This window comes from Bufo gargarizans, chromosome 4 (assembly GCF_014858855.1).
Source record: "Bufo gargarizans isolate SCDJY-AF-19 chromosome 4, ASM1485885v1, whole genome shotgun sequence".
Taxonomy (NCBI): Eukaryota; Metazoa; Chordata; class Amphibia; order Anura; family Bufonidae; genus Bufo; species Bufo gargarizans.
The window spans coordinates 335784398-335801538 of NC_058083.1; the positions used below are offsets into that span (position 1 = coordinate 335784398).

The window sequence follows — 17141 nt, forward strand, 5'->3', positions numbered from 1 at the left end:
TCTGTGGTTAGGATATCAGGGCCAGAATAGCACCCCCCCTGTAGGGCAATATCAGGGACAGTTCTTTGCCCAACCTGTCCTTCAATACCACATCATCATCTAGCCCAGGGCTGGATGTTTTTTTGCTTTCCCTCCGGGAATCATGGATGTGCACTGGAACCCCCGGATTGTGGTAGGACATATGGTTTCTGATTTGGTGCCGCCGAGCACTTGTTCTATGCTTTTTGCTTAACTTTAATAATTTATTTATTTTCATTTTGAGGGATATCTTTTCCATTCACACGTCCGCAAAATGGGTCCGCATCCGTTCCGCAATTTTGCGGAATGGGTGCAGACCCATTCATTTTCAATGGGGCCGGAATGTGCTGTCTGCATTTGCGGATCCACATCCGCATTTGCAGATCCGCACTTCCGCATCTGTGCTTCCGTTTCCGCAAAAAAATAGAACATGTCCTATTCTTGTCCGCAATTGCAGACAAGATTAGGCATTTTCTATTATAGTGCCGGCGATGTGCGTTCCACAAATTGCGGAATGCACATTGCTGGTGTCCGTGTTTTGCGCATCCGCAAAACACTTACGGACATGTGAATGGACCCTCATAGTAAAATTATTAAAGGTTACGTTTTATCTTTATGTATATTCTTATGGGTTGCCTTCCTTGTGCAATGTTATAATATACTTTTTATATCAAAGTATATTATAGTGCATTTGTATTGTTCGGCAGTTGTGTGCGGTTCTGCTGCGATACTGCAGGTATATAGAGGGACAAGCATTATTGGAACAAATAATTTCTACTGGTGTGATATACCAGTCGCCCCCCAAAAAAACTGAAGAGCGGTGTTATATACCAATATACTTTCTTTATAGTGCATTTGGGTACTGTAAAGTGCATTTGCGCATACGCGAAAATTATATTGCCGATATTTCGCATTGAAAAAAATAATGAATGGAGATTGCAAATTCGAATAATACATCTGGTATGTCACTGTCCATGTTGTGGGACTATTTGTGCACTTCTAGTAATTATTTATTGGGTCACTGATTAGTTATCCTACTTTAAAACTTAGCTTTTATCAGATATTATATATAAAATATATGTCCCACAGTAATAATAATGATGACTGCATGAAGAGGAAAACATACATAACTTTGCTCAGACGTAGATTATTAGGTACTGCGTATATGTATGTAACACATCAGTTTATGCATACACATATGTAGTCCTATCACATAAATATAATACAATGGTTTGACCATTTATTATGATCCCCACTCACGGTTTGTTGCATGGGCCAGGTGTGATCAAGATATTCCGACCGCTTGCGTGATCAAGGGGGTCTGTGGTGGTTACCGTTGTCTGCTGAAACAAATATGGTTCCAGATAAAGTTCAGTTGCTGAGTAGCTTGAAGCAGTAGGTCAGACAGGTAGGAGGATGTCCCTGATAGACTGTTATTCTCCTGCCTAAAAGCAGGGACACGTAGATTATTAGGTACTGCGTATATGTATGTAACACATCAGTTTATGCATACACATATGTAGTCCTATCACATAAATATAATACAATGGTTTGACCATTTATTATGATCCCCACTCACGGTTTGTTGCATGGGCCAGGTGTGATCAAGATATTCCGACCGCTTGCGTGATCAAGGGGGTCTGTGGTGGTTACCGTTGTCTGCTGAAACAAATATGGTTCCAGATAAAGTTCAGTTGCTGAGTAGCTTGAAGCAGTAGGTCAGACAGGTAGGAGGATGTCCCTGATAGACTGTTATTCTCCTGCAATCTAGCTGGGACACCACCATAAAAGCGATTGAGCTGACGGTTACTATACCATCCAAACTATCCATTTCACCCCTGATGAATCTGTTAGCATCACCTGGCAGAGGAAACGCGTCGGGAAATACCTTTGAAAGAAGGGAAATACCTTTTAAAGAAACATCGTAACAGGCCAGCATTGGAAGATAGCAATAGGGCCAGAATAACAGGGAAAGCCACCGAGAAGTGGGGTCGCTCCGCAGGGGGTGATTCTCCCGCATTTAGGCGGGAGACCTCTCCGCTTTTAGGCAGGAGAATAACAGTCTATCAGGGACATCCTCCTACCTGTCTGACCTACTGCTTCAAGCTACTCAGCAACTGAACTTTATCTGGAACCATATTTGTTTCAGCAGACAACGGTAACCACCACAGACCCCCTTGATCACGCAAGCGGTCGGAATATCTTGATCACACCTGGCCCATGCAACAAACCGTGAGTGGGGATCATAATAAATGGTCAAACCATTGTATTATATTTATGTGATAGGACTACATATGTGTATGCATAAACTGATGTGTTACATACATATACGCAGTACCTAATAATCTACGTCTGAGCAAAGTTATGTATGTTTTCCTCTTCATGCAGTCATCATTATTATTACTGTGGGACATATATTTTATATATAATATCTGATAAAAGCTAAGTTTTAAAGTAGGATAACTAATCAGTGATACAGTTTAATTGTTCCTACAACATATTTATCTTTAACCATTACTGTGAATTGTGTAATTATTTATTGGCTGCAAATATGAGCTGAAGGTTTTTCAGGTTCGCCTGCCATTAAAATGAATGGGACCCGCCGCGAACTTGCAGTTTGCGAACCGTCCCGGCAGATGTTCGTCCATCACTATTGATCTATCACATAAATCCCAATAAAATATATTTAAGTTTGTGGGTATAATGTTAAGAAAGGCACTGTAAAAGAAGAAGAAAAGATATGTAGAACACGGTCTTTTTCCTCGTTTTCACATTTGAGCACCGATTATATTCTCTGACTGTACCAGTCTGGACTATTTCCCAACCTTTTTTTTCCGTTCAGCCTTCAAAACTCCTTCAAAACCCTGCTGTCAGGTTCCTCTTAGAAATCGTATATATTTTGATTTTTGGAATTATGCACCAACTTCCTCATTATATTGGGTCAAACAAAGGTAATCACTTTAGTTATTTGCTGAACTCCCTGTCCAGATAAGGTGATAACACAATACAATTAAAAAGTGTTTGAGAAGTAGCTTAGATGTTTACTGGGTGAGTTTTGTTTTGACTCATTTAGAAGCCATGTCTGGTTATTGCCCTCTCACCCTATTGGATCACGTGTGCCTGGTAACTAAGGGTAGAAAGCTTATGTTTTCTACTTTCAGAGTTCATTACAGTGTCTATATAACATTTACCAAGCTAAATTATTAAATACTGAATTATTATTTCATTACTACATGTAATAGTAAATTATTTATGCTATTAAGTTAATAAAATGCAAAATAACTTTTCTACTATATAAACGGCAATCCCACCTAGAAAATTGTGTGAATAAACATTTGCGTGACTGGGCTTGTCCCACAGTTTCTGTGTTTCTTTACTAAACTGAACCTTCAAGAGGCTTTCCAGCCTATAGTTATTGCTGATCTATCCTCAGAATAGATCATCAATAACATATTGGTGACTGTCTGACACCTGAAGCAAAACAGCAGATGTAGTCAGAAGCAGAAGCTTCTATCCACTGTGTAGGGTACTGCAACTCGAATCTTACAGTTTTCCGCTGTCTAGTGGCCAAGCCTGCATAAAACAGCTAAGATCCTGAAACGGAAGGCTCCGTCCACCATAGAGTAGCCATGCTGGTGTACTGCAGCTCATCTCCCATTCAGCAGTACGTACCCCGACACAGCCAATACAGTGATGGAGCCTTTGGCTTCTGGTTCCATCCATTGTTTTCTTTCCAGCGCCTGCTGAAAATAGCTGATCAGTGGGGTGTCTGATCCCAACCAATTTAACATTGATGACCTATCCTAAGGATTCAGTTTCTACAGGCTGGAGATCCCCTTTCAGGCTTATTTACCCCTGAATATAGTATTCCTCTTTTTTACCAATTCACTGTTTCTTATCTTAATTATATTATCTAAGCTGTAACTCACATCCCCGTGCACTGGCATCCTGGTGAGCTTGTGTTAATATCCAGCAGTCAATCTGGACAGACAGATCTGCAGAGAGGTGGCAAACTGTAGAAGAGCAGCCTAAGAAGTCATTATTCCAAATTAAAGAAAGAAACCTTAAATAAATCACTAATATGGTGCCCCATTTTACATCATGGCCTCAGTAATTATTATAAAAAAAACATATCTATGTATTGTATTCACTGGTTTATATCTTTAGTGCTGTGCTTGTTTCCATAACACTGTGGTTTTCCAAGGACACTTCTGTATTTTCAGGTCATCCGCCAGGCCGGTGAAATCACTGTCCTCATATCCTTCTGCTAATATTGATTTTGGTATTTTATAGTTACTATACTTTGTATTATTGCTTTGGAACAATTATTTCTTTTTCCACAATAACAAACTATAGAATATGAAATTTGTAGTTTAATATTTGAATGCACTACAGTACCTGTAAAAAGTATTTTTCACTACTAATAGAAACCTGTGCACATAAGGGGTGAATAGCGACACATTGAACTATTTTGCTTTTAATAATTGAATATATACATATCATAAAAAGCACTGTAAAGGATATGTATAAAAAGCCTATTAATGTACTTAACATCCCATTTTTGTCCCACGTTTACTGTAATTTACACTAATGATGTATACGTTGAATGGATGCCATTTTTGCTGGACTATGCAGGATAGGAAAGTGTAGTGTAATATGCTTTTGCATTCATTTTTTTCGCCTAAATACAGTATATGTTATGAACAACCCCTAAGATGTTTAGCAGTGTTTTATGTTTAGACTAATGATTTAGTTAACTGTCTGCACGACAGAGAAATTCTGACAGCATGCCCCTTTTGATTTCATGGTAAACTTGTGTCAATCGAAATAATCAAATTTAACATGCGTTCTTAGCATTCGATATGTATGTGTGGACATTGATGTGAATGATAATTTGAATTATCAGAAGAAACACTATACTTGACATATTTCATAGCAGGATATGTCATCAGGAACTCTCAATAGAGCAGTCTAAAGGTGCCTATCCGCCTTTGGTTGCCTGTTAGCCTGACTTACCAGTTCCCCTATACACATGCATACTTGGTTTGAGTCTCTCTAGACTCTTCTGATAATGGCTTACCTCCTGTGGAAACCCATACACATGAGGGAGTCAACCATAGTTAGTAGGGTGGCCGCATTTCTCTACAACATTTCTCTAAAGTGTATGCTACCTGTGGAAGAACACAGCCATGTATTTCTAGTCCTGGAGAACTCTTTTAAAGAGTCCATATATCATATATGACCATATCTCAGTATTGAAGTAAGAAATGTATAGACAATTGTGATGTTGCTTAATGGGGTTGGCCACTTTTTACATAAACTTGTACAAGTGCCATAAACAGTAATCATTCCTACATGCTTTAGTACTGTACTGAAGGCCTCCGCGGCTGTCTCCGTATTGACGATGTAAGCACAGCAGGCGTCGATAGGATGCAAGATGGTGACAGTCATGTGACGTTAAATGCTTTATAAGGCCTTTTATATTTTTCTGGTAGATGTCCTTTAGGCCTACTGTGATACAATAAACATGAAACAGTTCAAAGGAGTTGGGGGGTAGGATAGTGTTGATAGGTGCTGTATGTCTATGTGTCCCATAAAAAGGGTAGTTGACAATAAAAAGCTCAATAAATGTGCTTCTTTAGGGTTTCTCCAGAAGTACAGATTTTATGGGGTTTACATAGGTTTATGTTGCATATCTAAAATGGGCTGCTGGGAAAAATTTGACTTTCACATATCGCAATTTTAATATGTGAACTGCTATTTCCTGTTGAATCAGACACTGGCTATAGACCAGTCTTGGTCAATACTGCAAATACTACTTTGACTGTAGATTATTTATAGCTATGGTTCATCTGGGGTATTTATGGAGAAAAAAAAGAGACTTCGGACAGTGATGTGCCAGTTATTGAAGTTTTAGAAAAGTTAAACTGGTCATTTTATCCAAACAAAGGCATTCTTTCTGCTACTAACTAAACGTGCCTACATAATGATCAGCTCGTCTTTGTTCACATCTGTGTTGCTAACTCCTTCCCTCTGCTCTGTTATAGGAGCAGAACGAACGAAAAAGCAGGAGCACTAGGTCAGTTGAATGACAAACAACAATGGTGCCCAACAGATTCCATTGGTTTATAATGGGATCCAGCGGGTCCATCATGGGTTCTGGCACTTTATCTGACAAAATAGCGAAGGCTTTTTTAATGGAATCTGATAAAGGGTCTCTAAAGAAGATGTGCTTGAAGACCTATGGTACTTTCACACTTGCGGCAGAGGATTCCAGCAGGCAGTTCCATCGCCGGCAATCCGGATGCGGATCAGTCTGACAAATGCATTGAAATACCGGATCTGTCTCTCTAGTGTCATCCGGAAAAACGGATCCGGTATTTATTTATTTTCACAGATTTAATGCAATGCGCATGCGCGGACCTAAAGAACAGATCCGTCAGTGCAGCAATTTTAATGCCAGATCCGCCACTAATACATTTCAATGGAAATCGGCATTCTGGCAAGTGTTCAGGATTTTTGGCCGGAGAGAAAAATACAGCATGCTGCAGTATTTTCTCCGGCCAAAAATCAAAAGAGGGACTGAACTGATGCATCCTGATGCATCCTGAACGGATTGCTCTCCATTCAGAATGCATTAGGATAGAACTGATCAGTTATTTTCTGGTATTGAGCCCATGGGACGGAACTCAGTACTGGAAAAGAAAAACGCTAGTGCGAAACTCACCATAGAAGGACCCTGGGTACTTTCAAGGCTCCCTGTTGGAACTGATATATTACAATAAAGACAGCTTATAGCCTAATACTTAAAGGTTGGAAGTCACGTAAATGTTTTCCTGCATTCCCTGTGGTAGATTCTGCCTACTATAGCAAGGGAGACTGACTGTAATAATAATCAGTTAGAGAATTGGCTTTTAAACAAGTTCTCTGGGATTTTAATATTGATGGCCTATAGGTCATCAATATCAAATAGCTGGGGGTCAGAAAACCCCTGTAAAGCTATTCATTTGCCAGATATATTTTCTGGAAATGCTCTACATAAAATTATCAACAGGCTGTTTCTACTGATACTTGAAGGAGATTTACTGTAGGTCACGTCTCCTAGATATATGAATGTCAAGAACATAATGCTGATTACTGATCACCTTTATAACTGATGCTGCTGACTTATTATCTGTTGTTATCGTCAAGTGCTTCATTGGATTTTATGGGTTTTTTTTTCCGTTGAACTCAACCCTTTCTGTACACCTTGTCCTTGCAGTATATGTTTGCGTTGTGGGATTGAACTGTATGAATACATCACCTCATGTTTGCCTACCTATTAATATATTTCTGCCAAGTAACCTATTTATTCCTAGTTTTCAGTTTTCTTGGAAAATTATCAGCAGTAAATTCAAGTTCTGTTTGTTGACGTCACTAGCAGAGTATACAGTTTGTGTGGAATGGTATATATTGAGGACGCATACAGCAGATTTCTCTATAACTTTAAAGCCAGCCATACAGATGTGACTAACATTGGCCAAAATGGCCGATTTCAGCCAGTTTGACCAGAGATTCCCTACCGTACAGTATTAGAATGTATGGGCTCCAATGAGCCGAAGTAAGTTGTTCAGAAAGTCGCTCCAGACTGTTGAATAAGTTCAGGAATTGATTATTACAGTGAAAAACCTTGGAACTGAACTCTGCTTCGGTTCCAAGCTACCATTCGGAGCCAAAGCCAAATTCGATTCTAAGTTTTGAAGTGGGTTTTCACTGTAATAACCAATTACTGAAGTTATTCAACGAAGTCTCGCTCAACTTTGTGAATAACTTAATTTGGCTCATCGGAGCCCATACATTCTAATACTGTACAGAGACGAATCTCCGTACAGTATTATAACAACTTTTTCAGAGATACTGCTTCGGATGTAGAATCCGAATCTCGCTTTGCTCATCTCTAGTGCCAATATCTTCACCTCTATAACATTTACACATCATAATAACCATTAAACACCAAATACTGAACACAAAATTACAAAATCATATCAAATATATACACACTTTATCTTTCAATATATCTTTATTGAGATTTTTTCTAAATCCAAGAAAATACAATGATCAGAGGGATCGCACATATCACCCGTGCAACGGGTTATATTATATTACATTAATATGCGTCGTTTGCATGTACCAGGTGGAATCATGTACTCCAAAGATTACATCTGTACAATAGGTTAGTATAACATCAGTACAATCCAATGACCAGATCTTACAAAATAAACCTGGAGAAATGGACAGAGAAACTAGAAAATAAATAAAGAAAAGGCAGAGAGGCAGAATCTGTGTAGAATATAGAGGCTTCTGAGTGTACATCAAGGCATAAGATAATGCAAGTAAGTAATGACAATGTAAACACCATATATGATTATAGGGGGTTAGAGACCATCTATTGATCACTGGGGTTACCACTCCACTGTGCCCACTCCCTTTCAAATTTGCGTACCGCAAAGTTTTTGTGTGCTAACATTTTTTCAAAAGACCTAGTAGTGTCCACTGAGTTGATGATCTCCTGTATAGTCGGGACTGATGAACTTTTCCAGTTCCTAGTTATGGCCAACTTTGTGGCTAGGAATAAGTGCATGGCAATGGTCCTAAAATCATATGGGATCTCTGTAATGTTAATAAAGAGCAAGGCCAAAGCCAGGTCACTGTTTAGTTCACGGCCCGTTAACTTTGACACTAGCTGGAAGATGCTAGACCATATATCTTTTAGCAAGGGACAGCTCCATAATATGTGCAAAAGGGACCCTCTGCCCCCACATCCCCTCCAGCACAGCGGCGCCAAGCCAGGATAAATGCGGCTCAATTTCAGAGGGGTGAAGTACCATCTGAGTAAAGTTTTCGAATATGCTTCAAGGTGAGATACGCATTTCAGTCGTTTAGTTGCATATGTGATAGCTGTGGACCACTGCGCTGGGGGGATGCTGCGACCAAGATCCTGTTCCCACGAGATAATGGGTGTGGTTTTTACAAATGAGTTTTTCTTGCCCAAGAATGTATATAGAGGACGGACTCCCTTCCACTTGGACTGTGTTAAGTTCCATTGGCACAGGAGTTCCGTATGTGAATGGACCCGTAGCGTAGGATTTGTGGCTAAGAGGTGGCGAACTCTCAAATACTTGTAAAAGTCGTTTTTGTGTATTTTGAACCTTTTTTGCAAGTTTTCAAAGGAGTCAAGTTCCTCCAAATTTAGCAACTCCGCCACCGTTACTATTCCCTCCTTTTTCCATCCCTCTAGAGAGAGATCAGGGATAAGGTACTGCAACGCCTCTATTGGAGTGATTTTTGCTATGGAAACAGATGTCTTGTGCTCACCTCCATGGTATTTTTTCCAGGCTTTCAAAGAGGCAGAGATTAAATACGGGAGGGAGTGTGGTGATGGTTCCTATATACACACACTTTAATGTATATTGGGTTTGTACCTGTTTTTCAGGCCATTGGCTCCTGTCATACTCTTTTATATTGCCACAGGTCTTGTGCAGTAGATAACGGCTCCACATGTTATGGCCATAGGTAAAAGTTCCGTAAAAGGAAATGTGAAGCAACGGACTGAAGTGGTGACTTAAGGCTGAAGTACAATATGCCTTTTTATTGGAGTAGTGTGGTTATTGCGAGAGGAATGTGCTTTCCCTGCTAACAATGGTGTAATTATCTGCAGTATCTTTATTGCTTCATCTAAGGGGCAATGACTGGAAAATCCCTAATCTATTGCATAACCAAAAGTAAACACACGTCTAATGGTAAAAGTTAGCAGCCGGGGCACTCCCCTTGCCTCTCTTGGCTTCTGACTTTTGGACATTTCTCAATTACTTTGAAAAGTTTAAAGTGAAACCACCACATTAACTGTGCTTCTTGGATTATTTATGATTAGTGTATTTGTGCAATCAAAAAGTCAGCTTCTTCTATTTCTATTGCTCCAGGAAATCGCCACAATTCCGTACATATACAGTACCTATATATTGCAGCAGTAATTTTGACTTGTCTTGTAGGATGTAAATTATGGCTTCAATTTAATGTTTATTTTTTATTCTGTTCTGTGCTTGATTCTGTGCATCTGGTAGATCAATTTGTTCATATTTAATTATTTGAATGGTCCTGAGAACTGGCTATAGGCATATAATACATAACTGTAGGTGAATACAGCTATGTCGAGTGACCCCACCATAAATAGGCCAATTTCCATTAAGCAAATTAACATGTACATTCTATAATGGGAGCAGCGATAAGTGGTATCTTCTGATGCCACTCTATACTAAGGGTAAATCGTAGGGTCAGAGGGGTTAAATCAACCTTTTACGTTCCTAGTTTGGTTCATGCTCCTCTAATCACTAATAAGAACGTCAGCTGTTTCTGCCAATCTGTTGGTATCACCCCAACCAAAATCTTATTGTGGTAGTTTCAAAAATTTACAAAATAGTGCACTTCTGCTATGACTAGGATCTTACTAGATTGAAATATGTACAAGGTTTTCATGGAGGTGGATGTCAACTTTTGTATTTCTGTAATAATGCATTGAAGATCACTGATTCACATTCAGAGTGCCCAAGATCATTTATTATAAAATGGAGCTTTAAGGGTATTTCTGCCACAAATAAAAAATCTGCAACACCTAGCAGTTCATTATTTTGCTCATATGGACCAATAAAAGTTTGCTACAAGGAAGCTGTTGCTTGTTTTACAGTCATCTGTACAAGCTGCGTTATGGACACCAAGTTTATGTATGTACAGTATATACCACATGCTACAAGGATCTAAACCCTGTCCTCTCAGTGAATTCATTTCAACATAAATGCATGCTATCTACTTTATGTACCAGACCGTCAATGCTAATGTTACTGCTACTGTTTTTGGGAGAACATTATGTTAAGCTACACAGTGATGAACAGACCTGCTGGTAAAGAATGAGAATGAACCTGTACACACCTATGACTGAGATTTGTATTTACTGTATTCTCACTTGTGTGCATGGTTCTTTCCATCTACTCACAATTGTATGTTTACTTTCCAGCTGCCTGTACATTTCTTGGAAATATAAAGACGTATTCCCCAGAATTCACGGCTGGCTGTTACTATGACCTGCAAGACTTCTAGGCTGCTTGGATATCTTGAGGCTGAAGAATATTTCACCTAAACCAGTAGGTACATTTTAGTATAGCTGACCAATATCTTAAAAATAAAAAGAGTTCATAGATAATGTTTAGGAACAGATGGAATGTCAAAAGCAATTGTGTTTAGGACCACGTGGAGCTGGAGTATTTTCTAAACGTTGCAGGTTATTTAAAAGGCTGTTACGGCTGCCACTGCTCGACTCTCTGGTTCCAGGTTTCTGTGCTCCAATGGTGCAGACCCGTCTCCTTTTCTCTCTGTCCCTCCAAGTAGGCTTGTCTTCCTCTGCCCCTACAGTGCCCAGTCTCACCGGCTCTTAAAGGACTTGTGTGTGCACCCTAATCTTCTCCAGGCTATGACTGGCTACATCTTGGTACTTAAGGCAGCTTCCCCTGTGCCTGAGCAATAGGTATCCTAGCTTTTTAGTATCCTGGGAAGGCTTGCTGTTTGTTTTCTACCCATGTACCAACTTTCTGCCCGTTTCCTAGATTGTGACTTTGCACTGCCTGACCTGACCTATGTCAGACCTCCTTAATGACCCTTCACTGCCAACCCTGACATTGGACTGATCGCTGTGCTGCATGTACTCTGCTTGTCCCTGGCTACTATTTTGCCTGACCGCTTGGTGCCATGCATTAGTGTCTCTTGACTCCAGTGGTCAGCTGTCAATCAGCTAGCTAGCGGCCTAGTGGTTCTATTAGAAGCAGCTCAAATTCGAATCTGTTTCTTGACACAGTGGTTCCACACCCACTGCCGTAACAACAGCTGAAATAAGAATTAAAAATAAGTAAAGTGTTAGGGCTGTTTCACACGAGCGGATGCCGTGCGTGGCATCCGCTCCGTGAAAGAGTGCCAAGACCCGATGCAGACTGCAGAGGCACGGAGCATTAACATGACTGATAATGCTCCGTGCCTCTCTGTGATCTCTTTACTACAAAATCACAGTTGTCACTGTGATTTCGTAGTAAAGAGATCACAGAGAGGCACGGATTTCGTACTGTCACTGTGATTTCGTAGTAAAGAGATCACAGAGAGGCACGGAGCATTATCAGTCATGTTAATGCTCCGTGCCTCTGCAGTCTGCATCGGGTCTTGGCACTCTTTCACGGAGCAGATGCCACGCACGGCATCCGCTCGTGTGAAACAGCCCTTAGGCTGGGTCCACACCACGTTTTGGACATTACTTTTGTTGGAAATAAGACATTGTATACTTTTGTGCATATAGTTGTATTTGAAAAGGATGGGTGGATTGAAAACGAGATGAGGGTGGTATATTAAAGAATATGTTTTGTCCATATTTTTTTTCTTGTTAGTGCTGTGCTCGGAGGAGCGTTTTTGGGGTTTCTTTAATATTACTGCAAAGCATGATAATGTGCATGGCATATGTATGGTATTCCTTTGTTCATTTTAGAACGTTTTAAAGGGAATCTCTTACCAGGTTTAAGGCTACTTTCACACTCGCGTTTTGGGTGGATCCGTCATGGATCTGCAAAGACGGATCCGTTAGAATAATACAACTGCATGCATCCGTCATGAACCGATCCATTTGTATTATCTGTAACATAGCCCAGACGGATTCGTCATGCACTCCATTGAAAGTCAATGGGATACGGATCAGTTTTCGATTGTGTCAGAGAAAACGGATTCGTTCCCATTGACTTACATTGTGTGCCAGGACGGATCCGTTTGGCTCAGTTTCGTCAAGCGGACAGAAAAACGCTGAAGACAGCGTTTTGGTGTCCGCTTCCAGAGCGGAATGGAGACTGATCGGAGGCAAACTGATGCATTCTTAGCGGATCCTTTTACATTCAGAATGCATTAGGGCAAAACTGATCTGTTTTGGACCGCTTGTGAGAGCCCATGACTTATCTCACAAACGGAAAGCCAAAACGCAAGTGTGAAAGTAACCTATTGCTTCCTGATCTGAGGCCATCATAATGTCATGGCAGGGACCCTGATTCCTCTCTGATTATAACTTATTAGATGTCTTGCTGTAGTTGTAAATAAAATCACATCTTATCTACCACAGCAAGATATAAGTGGTGGGTCCTTGTATACATAAGAGGCAAGCCCTTCTGCCATCCCCTTACTGATTGACTGCTTTCTTCCCATCTATGGGGAGAACGTTTTCAATCAGCAGTGGGTAAACTGGGGGAGCCTGCTGCTCCTGAATATCAAGGGTTCGGCAGTGTATGAATGGCATAGAGATGACTCCTGCCTTGGTTTTTGCTCAGCCTGATAGAGTGTGAAGACTACAATAGAGCAAGACATCCACCAACTTATACATTGATGGAATCAGGGTCTCTGTCATTACACAAACTGCAAAACCATAATAAAAGGACGCTCACCACAGTTCCTTCTCTTAATGCAATGTGCTCTCCCGGTTTCCCTGCGACTCAGAAAGTTCCTTCAACCGCAGACCAATGATCAGAAATCCAATTTCAGAAAGCCAAATCTGGAGCCTCCCAGTGGAGCAAAGGATGTTTAATTCTAACATGCCCCATTCCTCACCCAACATCTGTCAGTGGACAGCTGGGCTACCTCCATACACCTGATTGTCTCCAGTTGTCAGGTTCCGGTTCCTTTCATCTTCAGTTAATAGCTAGCTTTAGCTCTAGTCTCCCAGAACTGCTCATATTGACATAATGATATTGAGATTGAGATATGATATTAAATGTAGCAATTATATAATTTTTGGCAAATCAGCAACCACTTTATAATGTATAATGACATGTATGCCTATATTTCAGATTGTCTGAGCATCTTTGGGATCATGGTTATAACCCAGTTTTTTCCTATTTAGCTTTACACAGTGGTCCTGCTGTTATTGCACTGTAAATGAACACACTTGGAGATCTATTCTTAGAATTCACTTCTAGTAAATAATCCTTGAAGATGCATTGGTTTTAAGTAATCCATGGGGTGGTGCACAAGTTGTAAGGTCTTCTGATGTTGCAAGGCTTCTGTACTGGTCATGTATTGTCCATATATACCTTTTGTAGTTCTCCCAAACGATTGTGGGCAGTCTTATGTGGAGTCTCAATTCTCTTAAGCAGACCATGATACGTGACATGAAAGGATCTAGTAACGGGAGCTACATCTGTCCTGTAGTTTTGTTTAAATGTTTTAATGCACTTTGTGAATAGTAAGGTTTATGCTTTTCTTTGTAGTAGAGCCAGTTGTATTTTACAGTTGAATCGGGTGTTAGTCATGTTACTGCGATATGACTGTGAAATGTGTAATACTAATACTGTGAGTCATGTATAATTCTGTTATGATATGGAACACAATAAGCTTTCCCAGGTGGAATTGTCATCTGCCGACATAGTAATATAACAGCTTATGCATTACAAATGTGCTGCACAGAGACTTTCTTTTTGTTTTTAAATGATTATCTTTTTGGTTTTCATTTATATTGTCAGGAATAACTCGACCAAGTTCTTCTTGGAAGTCACTAGATTCTGTGGGAGAGATTTACTAATGAAAATGTTGCAAAAACTGGCATACCTGGTTTGCACCATGTGTTTTAGACAAATTTTTAATGACTTCTACAAGAATGACCTATTGGAAATTGGGTGTTGGGTGAGCAATGCGCCATAAAATGCACCAACATTTTGCCAAATTCTGGAGTAAAGTAAGCCAACTAATAGGTCATATTAACTTAGACGAGGCAGTCTAAAGGTGCACCAGTTTTGTCATCCAGCATCAGCTACTGTAATAAATCTTACAATGTCTAGTCTAAAGGTGGCCATACACATTAGATAAAAGTTGGTTGATGGTTGAACAAATGTTTGAATATACATATAACAAATGTTTTAAACTGGTCATACCTCTGATGGAATCGGGCGAATATAAATGAAAATATGAAATTAAAATATTAAACACGGCCTACTTCTTTTCAGATAATAGTCTGTTATTGTTCTATTAAAACAATCTTTCATTTCAACCCATGAACATTTGTTTTGGTTGAAATCATCCATTTTTTATGTATATGGCCACCTTAAGTTTGTACTGTCTAAAATTAAACATCTGTATGTTAAATGTATTGGTATCAAGAAACGTCTTATTGGCCACATGTTAGAAAATAATTATGTCGTACAGAACAAATAATCTCTCTAAAAGAATGGTCAATGTCTCATTTGCTAGCTCTACTTCCTCTTGTTGTTGGCATTTCTCAGAGTTAAGTCCTAGGTCCTCTCTTCTTTTCTCTCTAAACACCCCCTATTGGACAGATTATCAGCAAATTTGGTATTCAGTACAATCTCTATGCTGGCGACACCCAACTATGATACATATCCTATGACATCACTCGTGCGCTACAATAAAACCCCAGTGATTGTCCGCTGTCTCTAACATCTTGTCCTCTCTCCATCTGAAACTGAATCATTAAAACACAGAACTATCTGTCTTTTCTTAATCTACAAACCTACCGGAGGACTGTTTCACACTACTGTCAGAGTATTCCGGCAGGCCCATACTGAATAGAATGCCGGCAATCGGCCAGAATAAAAACGATGTGCATAGCGGTATTTGTCCGGCCAATTTTTGGCATATTTGCCGAATTTTGGACGGATCTTCAAACGGAACAGCCTCCCAGATCTGTAAAAGCTAGTATGAAACTTTTAAAAACGTTGCAGCTTTTATTGATAATTTAGGCGCAAAGCGTTTTCCTATCAGTTGTTCTTACTGCTGGTCACATAGTTTATGTATACACCTTGTAAGGTTACATTATAGTAACAGAAATGATCATTGCATACGAAGCCACGTTTTTCTGTACACCATAGAATATCATATGACAAGTGTCTGCTTAATGGGTTTAACCATTAATCCCTTTCACAGAAAACTGAATAATTATCCACAACACAGAGGGACACATCAGTATACACTGTGAACTTAGGTGACTCACTTATTTTAGGGAACAGCTCCCATTGGATAATTATGTGGTGGCAGCTCAGTTTATGCCATCTGATTAAGACCATTCAGCCTTTATCAACAATCCGTAAGCACTGTTGAAGGGAAATTGCTTTCTTTATCCTCCGGATCGATGGGTCCCAAAAGTCAGACTCCCCATAATTGGAACGTTATTGCACAGGTTACAACAGGCTATGTCTTTGCTGCGTTTTCAGAATACAGGCTGCCATAAACAGCATATGTATTTAGCCTATGGATTTTAAAAATGTGATAACTACATTTATATTCGATTTCACAATGGTTTCAAAAACAGTTTTACGTGCCATTCTGCCATGTTGTTACATTGTCATGATTATTACAAGCTACGGGGAAACTCTTGAGAATCCCCTACAGCTTTAATTATCTCCTCACTTTACGGATGTTAAGGAAATATATAGACATAAGTCACTAGTGACAAAAATCTATTTTAGACCCATGGGTAGTAATTGAGTGTCAATGGCGTGCAAGCGTTTGGTGCTTATTGCATTGTTTATTCGGTTTGTCAATGTTTTTGCAAATTTTTATTTTTTTGCTATTTGATTTTTATCTTCTTTTCAACTTCTCCAAGAATAATTATCCCATGAGTTTATAATCTTAAAATTAATTGTCATTAGAATAATAAAGCTTGAAATATTTAAGTTTAACTAGGAAACCATTCTCCAGGACATCTGTACTATGGAAACAAACCCAATCATGATGCAGTTTAGCACCAGACGGCCTTTCGGAAGTACAAAATTAGCCAAGAAAACATTAAAAGTATTGATGTTTCCACTAATACGTTACACAATCTTGACAGTAGTTATTGTGGGGACATTTGTTAACAGACTAAATACACAAAACTCACTAGAGCCTTTACAGATCAATTCTTGCATGGCAAAACACAATGCATACGTGCCATTCAAATAAAACGTGTCTCGGTATTTGCGTAGAGTATGTTGGATAACCTTACTAGTTTGTTTTGTAGTGTTGCCTTTTTTTTTACTTCCTTCCTCATCCTTAGTGATATAGAACTGGCGCATATGATCCAT

The 17141-nt window shown here is 39.5% G+C and overlaps 1 protein-coding gene across 3 annotated transcripts in view; it reads left to right on the forward strand.

Moving 5' to 3' along the window:
* HIVEP2 (HIVEP zinc finger 2) overlaps nt 1–17141 on the forward strand; it is a 257470-nt gene that overhangs the window by 61834 nt on the left and 178495 nt on the right. For all 3 annotated transcript variants that reach the window (XM_044291698.1, XM_044291697.1, XM_044291696.1), the window contains one exon: nt 11066–11192. The gene's annotated coding sequence lies outside the window, so the exon portion shown is untranslated. The remainder of the gene's footprint in view (nt 1–11065; nt 11193–17141) is intronic.